At 39.9% G+C, this 24,054-nt stretch overlaps 1 pseudogene; it reads right to left on the bottom strand.

Moving 5' to 3' along the window:
* Nucleotides 1–7,134: 7,134 nt before the first annotated feature.
* On the bottom strand, nt 7,135–23,968 carry LOC138525972 (centromere protein L-like; annotated as a pseudogene).
* Nucleotides 23,969–24,054: the final 86 nt, after the last annotated feature.

The following is a 24,054-nucleotide window of genomic DNA, read 5'->3' as shown; positions in this document are numbered from 1 at the left end:
TCCTAAATGCAAATCAGGACAAACCAGAGCGGTTTGTATCTGAAAGCTGGAGAGAAATAATCACTGTGTTGTAGTGGCAGCTGGTGCATTTTTGAATGGGAAGTGAGTAAATGTTTGCCCCGAAAATGCAGGAGCGACTGAGGGGCATTCGTGGGGGTCCTCCCACTGAGAACATTTTTAAAATAATGGTTAAAAGGGTGCATTTTACAGCACTTTCTGTAAAACATGTGGTAAACGATACAAAGTCTGCAATTGGCTGTGTATGGTAGCAGATGAAAAAGCCCAATGGATGCAAGTCACCAACAGTGCAAAGGTGGATTTTCCAACACAATTTTATTATGACTTTGCCCACAAAATATGCAGTATAAAAACAATTTTCATGCTGGCAGTGCCCATACATGGAAAAGTTATTTACGCAATACGTAGAGGGGCACTGCTGTTCTTTCACAAACTAGTAGTAGACGTGTCAAATGTTAATATTCGTTCATGTAAACATGTAGAACATTAAAATATAGTTATGTTGCTTCAGGTGCAATGTGCTATTAGCTGCTGGCCCTTGAAGATCCTCATGAAAATAATATACCTATATAGCCTGTTGTCGCCAAGAGGTAACACCAATGCACTCCTGCGGGGTCAAGCAGACCTCCTAATGTTCAAAAATTAGTAACAAGATAATGTCACAGAAATATAACCTACGTTGTAACAGTAAAATTGCTCACGCTGCACAGATCACACACACCGTGCAACAGTACTTCATTGTTCATTAAATCAAATTTAATTCAACATATAATATAAATGTAAAAAGTAACACTTTCAAAAATGATAGTTACAGTACATTAGTTTTAGCTTTCTGTCAAAATCATCATGTGCTCACAATTTCTTTTCGAAGCATAGTTTGCAGATTAAAAAGCATCTACAACATCCACATTTCTTTTATTTAAATCAAGCACCAAAATCCTAACGGATATTAATGTAAGTCAGAGTTCCAACATTCAGTTCATGGCCCATGCGTTTCAGATGTCAAATCCTTCATCAGGGCCTCTTCAACACTGACGTAACTTTCTAACCATTTCAAATTTCATCTGTAATTCTGCAATTTAATATGGTAATCACGTTAAATTATAACCTTCCTTATGTGTTTACAAGTTACGATGAAAGTGTCCATATCAAAAGGACTGACCTCCAATTTAGCTTGCTTCAAAAAATGTAGCATCATACAGTTCAGGAATCTTTAGATTCTTCACTTGTTTTTCTGATCCGACCTACATAGAACAATAATAATTGAAATCACTCTCAAAGATTAAAAATGAACTCACTAACTTAACATTTCTATCTTATACTCCGTGTGAGAAAATATGTACCTGAGCCAAATTGTGGCAATGTCAGGCAATTGCAAAGAGTATCTTGTTCCAAAAACAAAGTGAATTTGAAGCGATTTGTTGTCTCCCAAAACCGGAATCACGTATAGAGCAATACATGGTTACAATTTAGATGTGTGTGACACCAGTCACTGGCAAACTAGAACTTTCAAAGAGCGAGGTGGCACTACATATAAACGGTATAAAATAGAAACGCCCTGCTAGGTTCAATATTGCATAACCTCATGCCTAACTCGGATAGTACTGTGTATTCTATTCAGTTGATGTAGTGTGTAGGCAGTTTAATGTCTGCACATGTTCTCATAAATTAAGTCATGAATTCTATAACATCGGAGCAGTCTTAACGCTCATTTTGTAATGTCTGCACTCGGTTACATAAGTCAAACAATAAGATTTATGACACACGAGCAACCTAATGCTCATGCTTGCTTATCTAGCAAAAATGCTTGTGTAGAAACTCTTCGGCATGCAGACAGTGATCGGCTAAGGCTTCTCGTCTTGCAACGCTAAGTGATATACAGACTGGTTGCCATGGACACTACGTGCATGCGCACTCGTGCCCATGTCCCTGCGTGTCCGACATCTTACTTGGGGCATGTTCTAATGGTATTCTACGGTTGTTCCATAGTTATAAATAATGAAATGCTGGGACAGAAGGGTAGCTGAGTCTATGATGTCAAAGAACCCTAACATATTTTGTAAAATTCTGTGAACATAATTTTTGTGTAAAAGAAGTCTGGGTACATTTCCTGGTTGAACAATCTAAAAAGATTATTGATGGTTGTATGCTTGAGAGAATGTACCCTGATACGGGGAGCTACATATGCCACTGGCGGCATATTTGAGCTGTTTATGCATGTATGGTGTTAACATCTAGCAAGAGTAGCCTTGTTGTCTGTACTCATTGTATCCTGTTAACTACGGTTTTTGGCGGAGGAAGATAGTGATGTAGAGGATTTATGATTGAAGAAGTGAGTTAGAGTGGTATAAAAACATCTCAGGATTCTAATAGTGCTTAGCGGCACCCAAATGTTTTTGCGAGGGACGGGGACGTAACAACAGTATTATTTACTGCCCATTACTGACCATCCCCATCCTCTCGCAAAGAAAACAGCCTTTAATTATTCATAACTATGGAACAACCGTAGAATACCATTAGCAACAAGCCCCAAGTAAGATGGCGGACACGCAGGGACATGGGCACGAGTGTGCATGTGCGTAGTGTCCATGGCAACCGGTCTGTATATCACTTAGCATTGCAAGACGAGGCGGCTGAGCCGATCACTGTCTGCACGCCAAAGAGTTTCTACACAAGCCTTTGGCTAGGTAAGCAAGCATGAGCATTAGGTTGCTCTTGTGCCATAAATCTTATTGTTTGACCTATGTTACTGAATGCAGACATTAAAACACGAGTGTTGGACTGATCCGATGTCATAGAATTCACGACTTGACTTATGAAAACGTGTGCGGACATTAAACTGCCTACACGCCACATCAACTGAATAGAATACACGGTACCATCCGAGTTAGGCATGAGGTTATGCAATATTGAACCTAGAGGGGCGTTTCTATTTTATACCTTTTATATGTTCTAGTTTGCCCGTGACTGGTGTTACACACATCTAAAACGTGACCATTTATTGCTCAATAGGTGGTTCCGGTTTTGGGAGACAACAAATCGCTTCACATTCACTATATTGGTAGAACAAGATACTATTTGCAATTTCCTGACATTTCCACAATTTGGCTCAGGTACATATTTTCTCACAAAGAGTCTAAAATGGAAATGTTAAGTTAGTGAGTTCATTTTTTATCTTTGAAAGTGATGTAAATTATTATTGTTCTTTGTATTCCGGATCTGAAAAACAAGTGAATAATCTAAAGATTCCTGAACTGTATGATGCTATGTTTTTTGAAGCAAGCTAAATTGGAAGTCAGTCATTTTGATATGGGCCCTTTCATCATAACTTGTAAACACATAAGGAAGGTTATAATTTAACAGTGATTACCATATTTAATTGCAGAATTACAGATGAAATTGGAAATTGCTAGAAAGTTACGTCAGTGTTAAACAGGCCCTGATGAAGGATTTGACATCCAAAACGCATAGGCCACGAACTGAATGTTGGAACTCTGACTTAAATCAATATCCATTAGGATTTTGGTGCTTGATTTAAATAAAAGGAATTTGGATATTGTAGATGCTTTTTAATCTACAAACTATGCTTCGAAAAGAAATTGTGAGCACATGATGATTTTGACTGAAAGCTGTTACTAATGTGCTGTAACTATCATTTTTGAAGGTGTTACTTTTTACATTTATATTATATGTTGAATTAAATTTCATTTAATGCACAATGAAGTACTGTTGCAAGGTGTGTGTGATCTGTGCAGCGTGAGTAATTTTATTGTTATAAGTTAGGTTATATTTCTGTGACATTATCTTGTTACAAATTTTTGAACATTAGGTCTGCTTGACCCCGCAGGAGTGAATAGGGGTTACCTGTTGACGACAACAGGCTATACAAGTGCCCATACATGTCTGTACAAGTTGCACCAATATATGCCACTATTACTATATAACTCAGAGCCATTTAAAAATGGCATGCCATAGAAAGAAAGTACATCCAGACTGGCGATGCCAATGTAGGCAAATCTAGTCATGTATTAACACATATTATGTTTGCTTTACCCTTCATGACCAATAAAATATGCCATACTAAAGTAGGAAATTAGAGCAGGAAATGATAGCTAAACTGGCTGCAACAAAATATGCCAATCTAACCATGTAATATTGTTAGCATTATTGTGCGCTACTTTTGGGCTTTGCAACAAAGGCCTGCACATACAAAAAAAACACATATGTATAGGGAGACACACCCCTGCTCAGAGGCAGGAGGCACATTCCCTGTGCAAATAAAGCACACATGGGGAACTGTGCTGCCTGCCACTCAAGTGAAGGGGCTGAGCCCTCCGTCCATAGCAGCGAGCAACCACGGTTGAGTTGTAGAATGTGATAGCTCGTAGGCTTTTTGTTTTTCCGGAATCTGGGGAGACAGTTTTTTCTGGTTTTTAAATCTGGGGAAATCATCCCAATTCCAGCACCGAAGAAACCAGAAGAGTATTATGCATTAACTTCTTTACTGCAAATCGGCAACAGCAAAGTAAAAAATCGTCTAGACCAGCTTATAACTTTTTGAGGGAAAACAAATCATTATCCCCAAATTACTGCCAACCAATACGGAAATGTCAAAATAGAATAAATAAAAGCGGTATGTTTACTTTCCGTAGCTGCACCACAGCATCTGACAAGTACATCATCTGAAAAAGGAAGGCAAATCCCATCCTGCGAGAGAGTGGAAGAATATCCAACGGAGCTATTCCATCATGGTATAATCATAGAGGCTTACACCCTTACCAAGCCTTGGTTAAAATCCTGTGAATCTCCCAAAAAATTCCCGATTTGGGTGCATCTGCAGTAACCTGTGGGCAATGTGAGGATTCGGGCCAGATGGTGAAGTTTGCTTGTGATTTGTGTTCTAGCCCAATGATTTGGGTAAGTTCTTAGGCAGAAAGTGTGAGAGGGAGGGAAAGAGAGACAGTGTGTGTGTGTGTGTGTCGTATCTCTCTGTCTGCCTGTGCCTGTATGTGTGATCTAAGTTTGGGAAGGCATTTTGTTTGTAAAGCCATTTATTTTTCAGAAGACAATTCTTATATTTTTTGTTAGATAAACATTTTGTTGTGTGTGTTTTTTATTTAAAGAAAATGACAGGGTGGGAGGATAAAGATGCTGTGCTGTCTATCATTTCATTTCATTTCATTTATTGAATTTATAAAGCAGCTTTCACGAAAAGCGCTATTACAAAATATTAGAAAATGTACATGACAATATAAAAAATATCTAAAAACGGAAGGAGGGGGAGGGAAACAGAATGTCACTAAGTAGAAAGCAGGGGAAGAAGATGAGCTTTCAGGTTAGATTGAAAAATACGAGGAGATGAAGTAGAGCGGATAGAGTTAGGGAGAGAATTCCAGGTTATAAGGACTAAAAGGGCAAAAGATCAGAAACGTGAAAAAGCACAGGGTATGTTTGGGGACAGTGAGAAGAAGCAGATTCTGTGATCAGTGAGTATGAGAGGCAGAATAGAATGAGACTAGCAAAGAAAGATAAGGATGAGCTGAGCCATTGTCGCAGTTTATTAGGCGGTCACACTCAACTCAGAGAGTTCCTTCCCCCCCAAGCAAGGTGGTGTGCACCCAAAGCGCTTATGCAGATTCAACTTTAGTGAGGCCTCCCACTTATTTTGCACCAACCCCAACCAATACCCTATGACACCAATATACTAGGAACCGGGCCGGTGTATAGTACAAATATATATATTTATTTAAGGTTTGACAAAGAAGACTATCAACCAACCTCAACCACCAATTCTGTGGCACTATACAATATCACAAATTCAAATTTCTTGCACCAATTGACCAACACAGATTTAAAGGAATTACAGTTTTGATATGACAGGTACAATTTAGAAATTTGCCGTCAGAACTTACATCAGATTTAATTGCAAATGAACCAATAGAAAACATTCACAATACAATGTAAATAAATTGTTTTGCAACACACATTCAAAGGACAGGCAGTGCTTTCGGATTCTGGTTTGGGAGGCAAGGGAATCAATGGGAAATTACGTTTTGCACCCTCTACATTTACTTGAATAGCAACTTTTTAGGGCTACTTATTTTGGGATTATGGACACTCCCTTTCGGGACAGGAATCAGGGGTTTCAGGAGGACAGTCACCCAAGTCTTTATTGTCTATACCGGCTCTTACACACTGGGCATTAACTATTTTAGTTTCGAATTCTAACAACACTCAACCTGTGATTTCTTATATGGGAATTTATTGATTTAACTTCAATTCAATGCGCCAAGGATCTACACAGCTTCCCTCTCCCCACAATTTAATGGAAAGGATTAAGGCGGGCTGTTCTCAACACAATTCAATTTAAATGGATAGAGTGATTTTCTATAGTGGAATTAAATTGAATTGGATTTCATACAATGTGCCAAGGGCCTTCCCAGTATCACCCCACTACCCGCTATGCAAGATGGAGATTAAAGCTGGCAGTTTCCCCCTCACACTTTAAAAAAAAACCTTTGAAACATTTATTTGCTTAATTTACCTCAGAATTAGTATCAGCATTTTGAAGGTGCATGCAATATGTACAATCACACCAGGCAAAATTCACACGGCCTGCATTTAGGATTTAACATAAAAATAGTATATTTAACCAGAAAAAATAAATCTCTGAAAAACCTGCAGAGGAAAAAATAAGTCAAACACTCCAACTCCGGTGCACGAGTTGAGTGAAAAAACAAAGCAATCGATAACAATCCAAGTGCCATGATGAACAAATCTGAGTCTTGTAGATAAAATGAGTAAGAATACTCTGCACACTCAGATTACAGATATCTAGTGCAGGCTCTTTGACTTCTGATTGAAATCTTCAACAGAGCAGATTTGACAACCACCAAGCCAATCAGCCCTCAGAAAGCAACTCAGCAACAAGCTGAAACTGGAAACTCTGAACTGGGTGAAATTTGGGAGCAGCTCCTAAACACATTTGACTCTTGTGACATACAAGTTAACAGCACACAATTCACAACATAGACTGAACCAATGGGCCAAACGAGTGTGAAGGACTGCTCAGATCTTCACTTCAGTATTGCGTAGAAAGGACAATTGTGGCGGAGCCTAATACTGTATTCGATTGATGGCCAGCTCAGTCAGTAATGCCAACACCAGATAAAATGATCACTGCACCAGAACTTAACTTTGCCATCACAGTGAGCTGAAGCCACATACGTGGAGACTTTCACCAGCTTCGTAGCAGACAGATGGAATTTGAAGTGACGGAAGAAGTGTGAATACAGACAGTTCAAGAACAACAGAACCTCTTTCTCTGTGACCTCGTCTGCGTTCTTGTGAATATCATTCCACAGGGCTCAGACTTCTCAGGATGGATGGCATAGGAAATGTCAAGGCTGTGTGGCTGGATCGGTACAGAAAATTGAAGTTCTGTGCACATCAGTTGGCCCTGTTCGCCATAGCCAGCCCACATGGCATCAATCCATGAGAGGTCATGTGAGCTGATGACAAAGGTACTAATAAAGCACTCAAAGGTATTTTTGAACCAGCTCCCAAGTACTGCAGTGAAAGCCGTGTTGCCATACACCAAAAACAAAGCAAGGCAGGTGAACATCTCTGGTAAGAAGTCCAATAACGCAGGTTCTCCAAATGTACAACAGAACCAAGCGGTCCATACAAACTTAGCTTCTGAGTTTGGAGCCCCATACTGTGATTTTCACAAAAGCTCAATTAGGATTGCTCCTGGGTCACGTTCTCAGCCTTTGAACCCCAAAAGTGTGGTTACACTCACTTTAACATCAAGATCTATACCCACATCCACAGCTATGCCTTTTTGCTTCTCTGCCGCGATGAACAATGCCAGATGTTGCGAGTAATCATTGAGAATTGTGTGCGAGAAGCTGTACAAAGGAGTTACACTGTAGAGTTCCCACTGCTTGCACATCAGAGAGGCTATTTTTTGAGGATCAACACTTTCCGCAAGTTCGCTGCGCTGCGTGATTCGCCTATTTGAGGGTGGTCGATGGAAAGGCGAATGCCTCCAAGATGAGATCGAACCCCAGTGGGGAACACCAGTGTCCGAAGAACAGACTTCACTTACGAGGGTGGATGTGGCTCTGGAGGTTGAAACCCTCAAAGTCAGGGGTTGCCAGCCGGGTCTGCATAGAATCTCTGTCCACGTAGCTCTTTCTTTTCCTATTACCCGCTGCATACATTGTTGCATACACCAGAAAGGCTCCTCAGGTCCCCAGGCTGCCCCCCTCTCACACTCTTGATGGTATTTAGGATATCTCTACTTACAAGGGAGGCTTTGATCAGGGAAAAACACCAGGGCTCCTCTGGGAACAGCATAGATCTGGTCAAGGGCTTCCGTCAAGGATTTTCTCCTTCACCCAGAAGCCCTCTGGCTGCTCTGATTGGGTCCCAACTAGCTTCTAGATTTCCCTGTCACTGTCTCCCATGCAAGGATTGAGGCCTCTCTGCTAGTTATTCCTCGCAAGAGACCGGCAGCAGGCTACCTCTCGGAAACACGCAAGTGAACTGCAACGTGCACCTAACATGCACACAGCCAGAGCAAACCAAGACCAATCCAGGATCGTTGCAAGCCGCTGCTATTTCTGCATGCCCGCACTTCCGCACCCCTCTGTAAAGTGCGACCACTCGCACCAACGATGCAAAGTACCAAAAGATATTAAAATCGTGTTTTGTAGGCATCACTTGAAACGTTCACAAATCACATATTAAAACAACCAGATAATTGTCATTCTATGTTGATTGTATTTTCCTCATTGTGAAGAGAAGTTTAAAATTACCAGCATGCAAAGTAATGGAAGCCTAAACAATCTAATAGGGTTTTAAACTTTATCAAGCCCGAAAGAAACACAGTGAAAGAAAGTGTATCATATATCTTCATGTAACCCTTCCATTTCTAATTACCTGCCACCTGCAGCTATAGCCACTGACAATCACCCACTCACTACTGTGTCTGCAGGGATCACACATTAATTACACCTTAATGTTCCTAAATGCAAATCAGGACAAACCAGAGCGTTTGTATCTGAACGCTGGAGAGAAATAATCACTGTGTTGTAGTGGCAGCTGGTGCATTTTTGAATTGGAAGGGAGTAAATGTTTGCCCCGAAAATGCAGGAGCGACTGAGGGGCATTCGTGGAGGTCCTCCCACTGAGAACATTTTTTAAATAATGGTTAAAAGGGTGCATTTTACAGCTCTTTCTGTAAAACATGTGGGAAACGATACAAAGTCTGCAATTGGCTGTGTATGGTAGCAGATGAAAAAGCCCAATCGATGCAAGTCACCAACAGTGCAAAGGCGGAATTTCAACACATTTTCATTATGACTATGCCCACAAAATATGCAGTATAAAAACCTTTTTCATGCAGGCAGTGCCCATACATGGAAAAGTTATTTACGCAATACGTAGAGGGGCACTCCAGTTCTTTCACAAGCTAGTAGTAGACATGTGAAATGTTAATATTAGTTCATGTAAACATGTAGAACATTTAAATATAGTTATGTTACTTCAGGTGCAATGTGCTATTAGCTGTTGGCCCTTGGAGATCATCATGAAAAAAATATACCTATAGCCTGTTGTCGCCAAGAGGTAACACCAATGCACTCCTGCGGGGTCAAGCAGACCTCCTAATGTTCAAAAATTAGTAACAAGATAATGTCACAGAAATATAACCTACGTTGTAACAGTAAAATTGCTCACGCTGCACAGATCACACACACCGTGCAACAGTACTTCATTGTTCATTAAATCAAATTTAATTCAACATATAATATAAATGTAAAAAGTAACACCTTCAAAAATGATAGTTACAGTACATTAGTAACAGATTTCTGTCAAAATCATCATGTGCTCACAATTTCTTTTCGAAGCTCAGTTTGTAGATTAAAAAGCATCTAGAACATCCAAATTCCTGTTATTTAAATCAAGCACCAAAATCCTAACGGATATTAATTTAAGTCATAGTTCCAACATTCAGTTCGTGGCCCACGCGTTTCAGATGTCAAATCCTTCATTAGGGCCTGTTCAACACTGACGTAACTTTCTACCCATTTCAAATTTCATCTGTAATTCTGCAATTAAATATCGTAATCACTGTTAAATTATAACCTTTCTTATGTGTTTACAAGTTACGATGAAAGTGTCCATATCAAAAGGACTGACCTCCAATTTAGCTTGCTTCAAAAAATGCAGCATCATACAGTTCAGGAATCTTTAGATTCTTCACTTGTTTTTCTGATCCGACCTACATAGAACAATAATAGTTTACATCACTCTCAAAGAATAAAAATGAACTCACTAACTTAACATTTCCATCTTATACTCCATGTGAGAAAATATGTACCTGAGCCAAATTGTGGCAATGTCAGGCAATTGCAGAGAGTATCTCGTTCCAACAACAAAGTGAATTTGAAGCGATTTGTTGTCTCCCAAAACCGGAATCACATATAGAGCAATACATGGTTACGTTTTAGATGTGTGTGATACCAGTCACTGACAAACTAGAACTTACAAAGAGCGAGGTGGCACTACATATAAACGGTATAAAATAGAAACGCCCCGCTAGGTTCAATATTACATGACCTCATGCCTAACTCGGATAGTACTGTGTATTCTGTTCAGTTGATGTGGTGTGAAGCAGTTTAATGTCTGCACGTGTTCTCATAAGTGAAGTCATGAATTCTATAACATCGGAGCAGTTTAACGCTCATGTTTTAATGTCCGCACTCGGTTACATAAGTCATTTATGACACAAGAGCAACCTAATGCTCATGCTTGCTTACCTAGCCAAATGCTTGTGTAGAAGCTCTTCGGCGTGCAGACAGTGATCGGCTAAGGCTTCTCGTCTTGCAACGCTAAGTGGTAAACAGACCGGTTGCCATGGACACTACTCCATGCGCACTCGTGCCCATGTCCCTGCGTGTCCGCCATCTTACTTAGGGCTTGTTCTAATGGTATTCTACGGTTGTTCCATAGTTATAAATAATTAAAGGCTGTTTTGTTTGCGAAAGGATGGGGATTGTCAGTAAGGGGCAGTAAATAATACTGTCCTTAGGTCCCCATCCCTCGCAAAAACATTTGGGCGCCGCTAAGCACTATTAGAATCTTGAAATGTTTTTATACCACTCTAACTCACTTCTTCAATCAGAAATCCTCTACATCACTATCTTCATCCGCCAAAAACCGTAGTTAACGGGATACAATAAGTACAGACCACAAGGCTACTCTTGCAAGGAAAATCCAAACTTTGTTAAACGGTGGAGACAAATATTAAACAAATGCTCCTTAGATCTAATATTGCTAACAATAGAGGAGTTGGCACACAATCTGACTATCCTTGAGGAGGAAATTACAAATATCAAAACGAGTTTGAGTAAAACTTTATCAAAAGAAGAAATTGATAGAACCCTAGAGGATGCTGAAATAAAAAAAATTAAACTCCAACTACAGCACCTTCAGCATTGAGAACACTGTCATCACAGTCTCTGCTGCAGTGAAAACTCTGGATGTATACCTGGATTCCACTTTATCTATGGAAAGACAAGTTAACACCATTTCATCATCCGCTGCCCTCACCACTAAAATCATCAACGCAGTGAAACCTCATTTGTCACCAAGTAATCGTCTCAACATTGCAAGAGCCATCATTGGCGCAAAGGTAGACTATTGCAACATTCTACTTCTAGGAACATCCGCCAATAACATCAGCAAACTGCAAACTGTGCAAAACAATGCTCTCAGAGCCGGTCTAAGCATCCCTAAGAGAGAGCACATCTCCAGGGCGAGAAAAGATGCCCACTGGCTCCCAATCAAAGAGCTCATTTTGTTCATGGCCCTCACTATCACACACAGATGCCTCTCCCAGTCCTTCCCATCCTACCTAGCTGAACGAATACACCAGGTGCCCGCTCTGAGACCAAAACGGGACCAATACTCTCACCTACTCTCAGTCCCAGCTTTCAACAGAGCCAAAGCTGGCGGTACTAGCTTGAAGTGCTAGCCCCTAAAGCCTGGAACATCCCCCCATTCAGCCTAAGAAACGAAAACTCTCTCATGCCATTCAGAAAGGAACACCTCCACAACATTGTTTTTGTACCCTCTCAAGTCTGTTTTCATGATTCTGTTTCTCTAAGTTGTGTGTAAGTGAATATTCTGTAACAGTGCCACGATGCCTCAGGACCGCTGTGCGCTTTATAAATTCAAATAAATAAATAAATAAATAAAATAAATACCAACTTTATATTAGCAAGATATAAACAGGAGCTAGAGGTTACAAAAATTAGAAAATTTCGTAGGGATACACAAGATTACAAACTGGACATCATCTATACATGGCAGGACTATTATAGTAAAAAAATAACCTAGACCATCAAATCCTCAACGTCCCAAACCAAAGGTCCCTAACTCTAAACCAGAATCATCAGATGCGTCGAGTACACAGAACTTGAAATAGTTCCAGAAGTAGCGAAAGTAACAGAAGAAACTAGGACAGTGGAAAGTGAAACAACAATTGGAGCTGCCCCTTTTTTTAGAGGCAAATCAATCAGGAGAGGAAAAAAGAAAAAAATCACAGCGGAAGAACACCAAAAGAGGTTAGTGGTTAATATCTCCTCCTAAACTGCGTCTAAAATGGATTTGAAAGTTTTACATAAGGGATTGTCATTTGTTCCTCAGTATTCCAGTAATTTATTGAAATAACAAATAGACCTTTTTAAGTTGATGCGCAAGTTAAAATTGAAGGTCTTTTTCGATGGTATAGAGGAGGATTTCACAGGAATTTCTAAATGAACAGAGCGGACCATTAGAAATGGCTCCGAAAAGCACGTCTTACCACCCAGTACAGAACCATGTATTATCAGTGTTCGAAAAGAAGGTATTGGATGATCTGAAGAAACTTAGTTACAAACAGAAAAAACAATATTGTAACTTCTCGAAAACTGAAAGGTTTATTGGATAATCGAGACATAATATTTAAACCAGGAAGATTATATATCAGAAGTTGAAATACAACTGGCTGACAAAAGTACATACAAAGAAATATCCTTTGATTCAACTGAGAAAGTGCAGGAATTAATTAAAGAAATGCTAGATGAGGCAGAAAGTAGCAACCATATAACAGAGAAGACAAGTTGATTTTTGGAGACAACGCACCCTATCACACCTGTAGTCTATATTTTACCAAAAATACACATGAGTCTTAAAAAACCACCAGGCAGACCTATGATAGCAGCTATGGGGCGTGCTATAGAGCCGATAACTAAATATCTGGACAAATTGATACAACCCTTGATATAGAACACCTCTACATGTATTAAAGACACCAGAGATTTTCTGTCAAAGTTGGCTGGTATCATATTTGCAGTGGGGCATGACATCTTATTTACGATGGATGTCACGTCTCTTTACACAAATATTGCGCTTGAAGCTGGCATGGAGACGATGGAGTGGCTCTTACTACAGACAGGAACATTTGCTAACGACGAAGTTTTTCATATTGAAACTACTGAAATTAATGTTAATGAACAATTTCTTTATGTTTGGAGACAATTACTATCTGCAAGTGTCGGGCACTAGCATGGGGGCAGGCATGACCCCATGCTATGCCAACCCTTACATGTTGTTTCTAGAAACAGAACATGTGCTCCATTGCGACAGAGGGTTGAAACATCTTACCATGTATGTGACATATATAGATGATGTCTTCAGGATTTGGCATGGACCAGAGAGTGAACTAAAGGAGTTGTTTTAGATGATGATTTCAATGCATCCGCAAATTAAATTCCCCTCTGAATACAGTAAATCTACAATCCACTTCTTGGATGTAGAAATCTACTGTACAGAATTGGAACTACACACTCATATCTTCACAAAACCTACTGACAGAAATAGCTTATTATTAGCTACCAGTTTTCATCCTAGGAGGACAATCGATAGTGTCCCGATTAGCCAGTTTATCGAAGAAACATCTCAGCGGAAGAAGAATATGGGAGACAAGCAGGAACTCCAAAAAGGAATGTTTCAACAAAGAGGATGCAAGAAAGATCTCATAGATGAGGTGGCATTGAAAGTAGCTAGGATGCCATGAGAGTCCCTATTAAAAACAAAACAAAACAAAACAAAATGTGGGTGACCAGTCAATAGTTTATGTCACTACCCATTAATTACAAAGTGGACAAATCAAGAAAATTATAAAGAGAAACTGGCCACTGCCTGAAATACTGACTTTTGCCTACCGTAACAGACAGGCGTTTCGCAACACACTGATCAGGGCTGAATTGTTGGACAGTAACAAAACATCTGTATCTAAACACAAGGGTACCTTGCCTAAACTGTCAGCACTGTGACAACATTATTAAGGGTAATGAAATTAAACTGAATCATTCATGTACATGTGATTCTAGTAATGGTGTGTATGCATTGAAATGCCCCAGCGGATTGTTTTACGTAGGGATGACCACACAAAAATCAAAAATATGTTGGACAGAACACAAGTCTCAAATAAGAACTAAAAATACCAAATCACCTTCATGGAGGCAAGACATAATATTTCTCAAATTAGGTGTGTAATCCTGGACTAAGTCAAAATGGGAAAGAGAGGGGGTGATATCAATTAGGGATATAACGGTATAACGGTATACCGTTAAAGATACCGTGAACAACTTAATTGAACAATAATAACCGCCACGTTGTTTATACCGGTATACCGTTGATACCGTTAAGTGTGCTTTTCAATCTGATTTGAAAAGGCTGCAGTAAGCAAGTGCTGCACAGACTTGGTCTTGCACTGCAGCCTTTTCAAACCACTCAGCCAACAGGAGCAGAAATGTATCGATTCAGCCTGGCCCGGCATCATCTGCCGTTAGTTCAGTAAGTTAAGGTCCTACAGCACTAAGCAAACACACATTGGAACAGCTCTTGCTCTGGCTGTGCAAATTGTAAAACAAAAATGGACGGCCAGTGAAGTCATGCATATCTAATTACTCTCCCCAAGGTTTAGATTCAAGGTATTTAAGTTTCTCATGGTCATGGATCGGATAGCCACCCAGTTCTGTTTTAGCTTAGAATTCTGGGATTTGTAGTTTTCCCACCAATTTGAAAAATGGGGTACTACACATCCCAGAAATTCAGAGGTGGGAATGAACTGGATGCCTTTCTGATGCATGTCCACAAACAACTTTAGCTCTGTAGACCAGGCATTGACTGGCCTTTAAGGCAATATGCCCATGGCCGAACCAAATAAACAAAATGCTTGTGTGGGCCAGTTTTTTGGGTCAAAGTGGGGCACTTTTTTGGCCAAAGTGGGCCAGTTTGATGAGTGACTTCACTATGCGGCTAATAGTTTTGACCACTGTTGCTGAATAAATATTCTTTTAAATGTACAATTTGCATCACATTTTATCAAGAATCTCCCCCTTAATTACTATTCAAATAGTGTTCCAAAAGGAATGAATTCCCATTTGCAACTGTGTGCCACTTTTATGTTGGTGCCACAGACAATTTTATGCCCCAGTCCGACCCTGCTGTAGACTCTGTGAACACTGGGCCTATCATTGCTTTCTGCTAGTAAATAAACTGCCCCCTCACTGTCCTCTGAAGATTTGCACATTGGCACTAGAGTTGTTGCTTGGCTTGATGCTTCACCCACCTGCCTTCTGCATATGGCACTGGACTCAAGCAGGCAGGACAGATTCTACATTCAATTTGAAGTATCTAGAGCAATGGGGGTGAAATATTTTTTAGGTCTATTCTCAATTTGTGACACCACGCATGAAAGCATTCCTCCCTCTGAACTCGCATCACAAGGGTCCTAATGCATTCAGACCTTGGGAAAACGGTAATGATGGGGCTGTGGTGAGGTGGTGGTCTATTCCATATGTGTGCCGATATGCATTTGAACTTTGTCATTTTCATAGTTTTTTGTTTTTTTGCCACTATCTTTAAGAAGGTAAATGAACATGTATTGCAAGAATCAAGAAAGAAATCAACCGTGCCTACTGAGCGCTGTCCCTTTAGGATTATATGGTCAGTGGTGACTCTGACATCAGACCTTCATAATACACCAGGCAGTTGGTAAACAAGCTATAGTGATTATATCACTATGCAACCTTTCGGTGTGTCCGTGTTGGCTATGACATTTTGACAAAAGAAACACAATGACAGGGGCTTTCAGACCGCATACGAGTGACTTTTCTCCCTTTTAATGGGATAAAGAGTTGCCAAAACAAATTTTGTCGCAGCAAGGGATCATGATGGCCATGCCATGTGGTTCCAAAAAAATGCAAGTCGATGCCAATTTTCAAACCGATGACCTGTGACTGAGCAGCAAGCTCAATGCTCAAAATGTGCCTTATAACACTTACTAGTCACTCTTTCATTCAAGGCGATCAACGAGTGAGCGCCATGAAAGACCAATTCTGCAGCCGCCTTAGATTCCTGGAGGATCAGCTAAATATGTGCAGAGACAAGTTTCAAAATGCTACCTTGCTACAGCTGGAAAATCCTGCCTGCGTATTCGTAAGATAACTAAAAAGCATTGACTTAATGGTAAGTTAAAGAACTTCAAATGCAAAAAGGCAATGTAAAAAAAAGTTCTTTTTTTTGGTTCAAGTAGTTTCAGTTGGAGTAGTTTTTGATGCCATTCCGTAACCACACGTGCCTGACACAAAATCATTATGTTAGCAATAGGAAGAATAAATATAGTGCAAAGAAGGAAAAGGATTTACTTGGGGTTGACGGCTTTGGGGTTTATATATTTATAATGGATAATGTTTTCTAAACATATGACAATGGGGGATTTCGCTGGTTCTATCATTGAATTTACATATAATAAGTCACACCACGAAATTCACTCATCTCTGCAGGTATTCCCTGCTGCCATACCAAAGGGTAAAATGTCTGTGACTACTGAACACCTTTTGGCCCGCAAGTAAACTAAAGGCTGTAAGGTAAACATATTTGTTAAATTTGTAAACATATTTGTTAAGATTAGTTAACTCCACCTGCTACATTGCGATAACCATGATATACCGTCATTTGGCAAGAAGGTTATCGTACCGCCATTAAAACTAATACCGTGACACCCCTAATAAGAAACTGTTACAGAAAGAGATTACTTTGATTGAGAGATTAGATTCCCTCACACCAAGGGGAATGAATTGTGAGTTTGATTTGATGTGTTTTTTGTGAGTTAGCAATGTTGCAGGCTAAGGCCTAACTCAAATGTAATGGCTGTTGCCAGTGATGAGAATGTGAGCCATCATCTTGGACAGGACAGATGGCTGAACCTAATTAATGACTTGATTAACTGAATTACTTGTTATGTTCAACATAACCTGATTAGATAACTGGTTTTGACTATGCATACTCCAAATTACACTCTTATGCATAATGATTTTAGGATTGCAAGACTGTCAACTGTGAGCCGTCTTGATGGGACAGAACGGTACCTGAGTCTATGATGTCAAAACCCTAACATATTGTGTAAAATTCTGTGAAAATAATTTTTGTGTAAAAGAAGTCTGGGTACATTTCCTAGTTGAACAATCTAAGAAGATTATTGATGGTTGTATGCTTGAGAGAATGTACCCTGTAACGGGGAGCTACATATGCCACTGGCGGCATATTTGAGCTGTTTATACATGTATGGTGTTAACATCTAGCAAGAGTAGCCTTGTGGTCTGTACTCATTGTATCCTGTTAACTACGTTTTTTGGCGGAGGAAGATAGTGATGTAGAGGATTTATGATTGAAGAAGTGAGTTAGAGTGGTATAAAAACATCTCAAGATTCTAATAATGCTTAGCGGCACCCAAAAGTTTTTGCGAGGGATGGGGACGTAAGGACAGTATTATTTACTGCCCCTTAATGACAATCGCAAACAAAACAGCATTTAATTATTCATAACTATGGAACGACCGTAGAATACCATTAGCAATAAACCCCAAGTAAGATGGCGGACACGCAGGGACATGGGCACGAGTGTGAATGCGCGTAGTGTCCATGGCAACCGGTCTGTATATCACTTAGCATTGCAAGACGAGGCGGCTTAGCCGATCACTGTCTGCACGCCGAAGAGTTTCTACACAAGCCTTTGGCTAGGTAAGCAAGCATGAGCAATAGGTTGCTCTTGTGCCATAAATCTTCTTGTTTGACTTATGTTACTGAGTGCGGACATTAAAACACGAGCGTTAGACTGCTCCGATGTCATAGAATTCACGACTTGACTTATGAAAACGCGTGCAGACATTAAACTACCTACACGCCACATCAACTGAATAGAATATACGGTAACATCCGAGTTAGGCATGCGGTTATGCAATATTGAACCTAGCGGGGCGTTTCTATTTTATACTGTTTATATGTAGCGCCACCTCGCTCTTTGTAAGTTCTAGTTTGTTCGTGACTGGTGTCACACACATCTAAAACGTGACGAATTATTGCTCAATAGGTGGTTCCGGTTTTGGAAGACAACGAATCGCTTCACATTCACTTTATTGGTAGAACAAGATACTCTTTGCAATTTCCTGACATTGGCACAATTTGGCTCAGGTACATATTTTCTCACACAGAGTCTAAGATGGAAATGTTAAGTTAATGAGTTCATTTTTTATCTTTGAGGGTGATGTAAATTATTATTGTTCTTTATATGCTGATCTGAAAAACAAGTGAATAATCTAAAGATTCCTGAACTTTATGATACTATGTTTTTTGAAGCAAGCTAAATTGGAAGTCAGTCATTTTGATATGGACACTTTAATCATAATTTGTAAACACATAAGGAAGGATATAATTTAACGGTGATTACCATATTTAATTGCAGATTTAGAGATGAAATTGGAAATGGCTAGAAAGTTACGTCAGTGTTGAACAGGCCCCGATGAAGGATTTGACATCCGAAACGCATTGGCCACGAACTGAATGTTGGAACTCTGACTTAAATCAATATCCATTAGGATTTTGTTGCTTGATTTAAATTAAAGGAATTTGGATGTTGTAGATGCTTTTTAATCTACAAAGTATGCTTCGAAAAGTAATTGTGAGCACATGATGATTTTGACTGAAAGCTGTAACTAATGTACTGTAACTATCATTTGTGAAGGTGTTACTTGTTACATTTATATTATATGTTGAATTAAATTTGATTTAATGCACAATGAAGTACTGTTGCACGTTGTGTGTGATCTGTGCAGCGTGAGTAATTTTACTGTTATAACGTAGGTTATATTTCTGTGACATTATCTTGTTACAACTTTTTGAATTTTAGGAGGTCTGCTTGACCCCGCAGGAGTGCATAGGGGTTACCTGTTGATGACAACAGGCTATACAAGTGCCCATACATATCTATACAAGTTGCACCAATATATGCCACTATTACTATATAACTCCGAGGCATTTAAAAATGGCATGCCATAGAAAGAAAGTATATCCAAACTGGCTATACCAATGTAGGAAAATCTAGCCATGTATTAACGCATATTATGTTTGCTTTTACCCTTCATGACCAATAATATATGCCATGCTAGAGTACGAAATTAGAGCAAGAAATGATAGCTAACCTGGCTGCAACAAAATATGCCAATCTAACCATGTAATACTGTTAGCATTATTGTGCGCTGCTTTTGGGCTTTGCAACAAAGGCCCGCACATACAAACAACACATATGTATAGGAAGACACACCCCTGCTCAGAGGCAGGAGGCACATTCCCAGTGCAAATAAAGCACACAAAGGGGAACTGTGCTGCCTGCTACTCAAGTGAAAGGGCTGATCCCTCCGCCCATAGCAGCGAGCAACCACGGTTGAGTTGTAGTATGTGATAGCTCGTAGGCTTTTTGTTTTTCCGGAATCTGGAGAGACCGATTTTTCTGGTTTTAATCTGGGGAAATCATCCCAATTCCAGCATCAAAGAAACCAGAAGAGTATTATGCATTAACGTCTTTACTGCAAATTGGCAACAGCAAAGTAAAAAATCGTCTAGACCAGTTTATAACCGTTTGAGGGAAAACAAATAATTATCCCCAAACCATCATGGAGGGTAAGGTCATGCCCTCTGAACAACCAATAGGGAAATGTCAAAATAAAATAAATAAAAGCGGTATGTTTACTTTACGTAGCTGCACTACAGCATCTGAAAAGTACATCATCTGAAAAAGGAAGGCAAATCCCATCCTGCGAGAGAGTGGAAGAATATCCAACGGAGCTATTCCATCATGGCATAATCATAGAGGCTTACACCCTTGCCAAGCCTGGGTTAAAATCCTGTGAATCTCCCAACGAATTCCCGATTTGGGTGCATCAGCATTAACCTGTGGGCAATGTGAGGATTCGGGCCAGATGGTTAAGTTTGCTTGTGATTTGGGTTCTCGCCCAATTATTTGGGTAAGTTCTTAGGCAGAAAGTGTGAGAGGGAGGGAAAGAGAGACAGTGTGTGTGTGTCGTATCTGTCTGTCTGCCTGTGCCTGTATGTGTGATCTAAGTTTGGGAAGGCAATTTGTTTGTAAAGCCATTTATTTTTCAGAAGGCAATTATTTCATTTTTTGTTAGCTAAACCTTTTGTTGTGTGTGTTTTTTATTTAAAGAAAATTACAGGGTGGGAGGATAAAGATGCTGTGCTGTCTATCATTTCATTTAATTTCATTTATTGACTTTAAAAAGCGGCTTTCACCAAAAGCACTATTACAAAATATTAGAAAATGTACATGATAATACAAAAAATGTCTAAAAACGGAAGGGGGAGAGAAACAGAAAGTCACTAAGTAGAATGAAGTGGAAGAAGATGAGTTTTCAAGTTAGATTGAAAAATACGAAGAGATGAAGAAGAGCGGATAGAGATAGGGAGAGAATTCCAGTGTATAAGGACTGAAAGGGCAAAAGATCAGAAACGTGAAAAAGCACAGGGGGTGTTTGGGGACAGTGAGAAGAAGCAGATTCTGTGATCAGAGAGTATGAGAGGCCGAATAGAATGAGACTAGCGAAGAAAGATAAGGATGAGCTGAGCCATTGTCGCAGTTTATTAGGCGGTCACACTCAACTCAGAGAGTTCCTTCCCCCCCAAGCAAGGTGGTGTGCACCCAAAGCGCTTATACAGATTCAACTTTAGTGAGGCCTCCCACTTATTTTGCACCAACCCCAACCAATACCCTATTTGACCAATGGACTAGGAAACGGGCCGGTGTATAGTACAAATATATATATTTATTTAAGGTTTGACAAAGAAGACTATCAACCAACCTCAACCACCAATTCTGTGGCACTACACAATATCACAAATTCAAATTTCTTGCACCAATTGACCAACACAGGTTTAAAGGACTTACAGTTTAGATATGACAGGTAGAATTTAGAAATTTGCTGTCAGAACGTACATCAGATTTCATTGCAAATTTTAGTGATCTCAAGAAGTCTATACCGGCATTGATGGATGCTATGGCGGAGTTTAACTTTTGTTCTGGATACAAAATTAACTGGAAGAAATCGGAGATTATGCCTCTGACACATTCTGTTGATAGGAGTTTTGTGGTGGATTTGGGCTTCAGGTGGTGTCCAGATAGATTGCTGTATTTGGGGGTTTGGCTTACTCCGGGGATTGGTGACATGGTTAAGGAAAATGTGTGGGTCATGTGTAGTGGTTTGCGGGCGGATCTTGAGAGATGGAGTCTTTTGAATCTTTCTTTGTGGGGTAAGGTGAACGCCTTAAAAATGCTATTTGCCCCGAGGATTAATTATGTTTTGAGCATGGTTCCTTTGATGTTCCCTAAGACGTTTTGGAGAGATTTGGACAGGTTGTTGCAGGAGTTCTTGTGGGATAGGAAGCCCCGGAGATTGAAATTCTGGAAGTTACAATTGTCATTGCATAGGGGTGGTCTTGGGGTGCCGAATTTCAGGGCATATCACCTAGCCTTCTTTTCTGAATTTTTGGTTCCCTTTGTGGAGGATTTGCAGGATGTTTGGGTAGAGGCAGTAACCAGTTTCAATGGACCTCTTACTTCCAGAGCTGTGTTGACCTTGGTTTCCAGGAATAGTTGTGGACACTAATTGTTGATGGATGACTTCAGGAGCGCTTGGAAGGGTTTGTGTCATTATTTGGATGTGGATGCTTTGAGGGAGCCTGGTGCCTCGGTGTGGCTAAATCCTGCTATCAAGCTATATGGCAAGGTGATTTTTTAGGCAGATTGGTTTCTGGGTGGGGTGAGGTGGGTTGGTGACCTGTTTACAAATGGTTGTTGGATAAACGCAAGGGAATTGCAGCAACAATATGATATTGAAAACTTTAGAGCTTCTGACTTTGTGAAGCTCAAAAGAGGAATTGGTGTTGTGGATTTGGAGAAGAAAATTGTGTTGGATTTGTTTGCAAGGGATTTGGTGGGATCAGGTGGAAGTCTGGCCAGTCGCCTGTATAAAGTGTTGGTATCGTGTTTTCAAGGGAATGATTCTTTAAGAGAGGAGTGGGGCAGGAGAATCGGATTGGATATCACGGAGGGCTTGTGGCAAAACATGTGTATGAACGTGAAGTTGTACTCACTGGGACTCACAGAAAGATCGAGACGGGTTAAAATTCTAAATCACATTTATTGGACGCCTGAGAGAATGCATAAAAGAGGGATGTCGGAGAGTGCAGAATGTTGGAGGTGTTCATGTGAAATTGGTACACTGGAACATCTTCTATGGGATTGTAGGCTGGTGAGGCTGTTCTGAGGTGAGATTGGACGTATATGTGATGAAGTGATTGTTGGTCTCCCGGTTTTGGATTTTAGTGTGATCATATTGGGGAGTGATGAGTCTTTGGATGATCTCACTCGGAGTGTGAAGAAGTGGTTGTTCCGAGTGGGCAATGACTGGTAAAAGAATTATCTTAAGGAACTGGAAGAATGCTTTGACATTGAATGTTGAGACGTGGTTGTCTGAGATGCATGAATTGGCAAATATGGAGAGAGTGATGTGTAGGAGACTTGGTAAATTGGCTTTGTTTGAAAAAATATGGGCTAGATTTTTGCAGCTATTCTAACATTGTGGTTTTTGGGTGGGGGGTGATTGAGAGATTTGTTTGGTTTATTGGGGGGTTGCGCTGTTGTATATCCGATTCTGTACATTGAACTGTGTAAAATGCTCTGCTTTTCTTGTATTGTTTACCATGTTTTATTTGTTGTACATTGATTGTCTTGGGTTTTTGTTGTAGATGTTGTATAAATAAAGTTTTAAAAAAAATATTTCATTGCAAATTAACCAATAGAAAACATTCACAATACAATGGAAAAAAATTGGTTTTGCAACACACATTCAAAGGACAGGCAGTGCTTTGGGATTTTGGTTTGGGAGGCAATGGAATCAATGGGAAATTTCGTTTTGCACCCTCTACATTCACTTGAATAGCAGCGTTTTAGGGCTACTTATTTTGGGATTATGGACACCCCACTTCGGAACAGGAATCAGAGGTTTCAGAAGGACAGTCACCCAAGCCTTTATTGTCTATACCGGCTCTTACACACTGAGCATTAACTTTGTTAGTTTTGAATTCTAACAACACTCAACCTGTGATTTTTTATATGGAAATGTATTGATTTAACGTCAATTCAATGCGCTAAGGATCTACACAGCTTCCTCCTCCCCACAATTTAATGGAAAGGATTAAGGCAGGCTGTTCTCAACACAATTCAATTTAAATGGACAGGGTGATTTTCTACAGTGGAATTAAATTGATTTGGATTTCATACAATGTGCCAAGGGCCTTCCCAGTATCACCCCCCTACCTGCTATGCAAGATGGAGATTAAAGCTGGCAGTTTCCCCTTCACACTTTTAAAAAAACCTTTGAAACATTTATTTGCTTAATTTACCTCAGAATTAGTATCAGCATTTTGAAGGTGCATGCAATATGTACAATCACACCAGGCAAAATTCCCACGGCCTGCATTTAGGATTGAACATAAAAATAGTATATTTAACCAGAAACATAAATCTCTGAAAAACCTGTAGAGGAAAATATAAGTCAAACACTCC

Source organism: Ambystoma mexicanum, chromosome 7p (genome assembly GCF_040938575.1).
Source record: "Ambystoma mexicanum isolate Mex_15411 chromosome 7p, UKY_AmexF1_1, whole genome shotgun sequence".
NCBI classification, from domain to species: Eukaryota; Metazoa; Chordata; class Amphibia; order Caudata; family Ambystomatidae; genus Ambystoma; species Ambystoma mexicanum.
The sequence above is the reverse complement of the archived record's forward strand: the minus strand, read 5'-3'. Positions and strand labels throughout refer to the sequence as shown.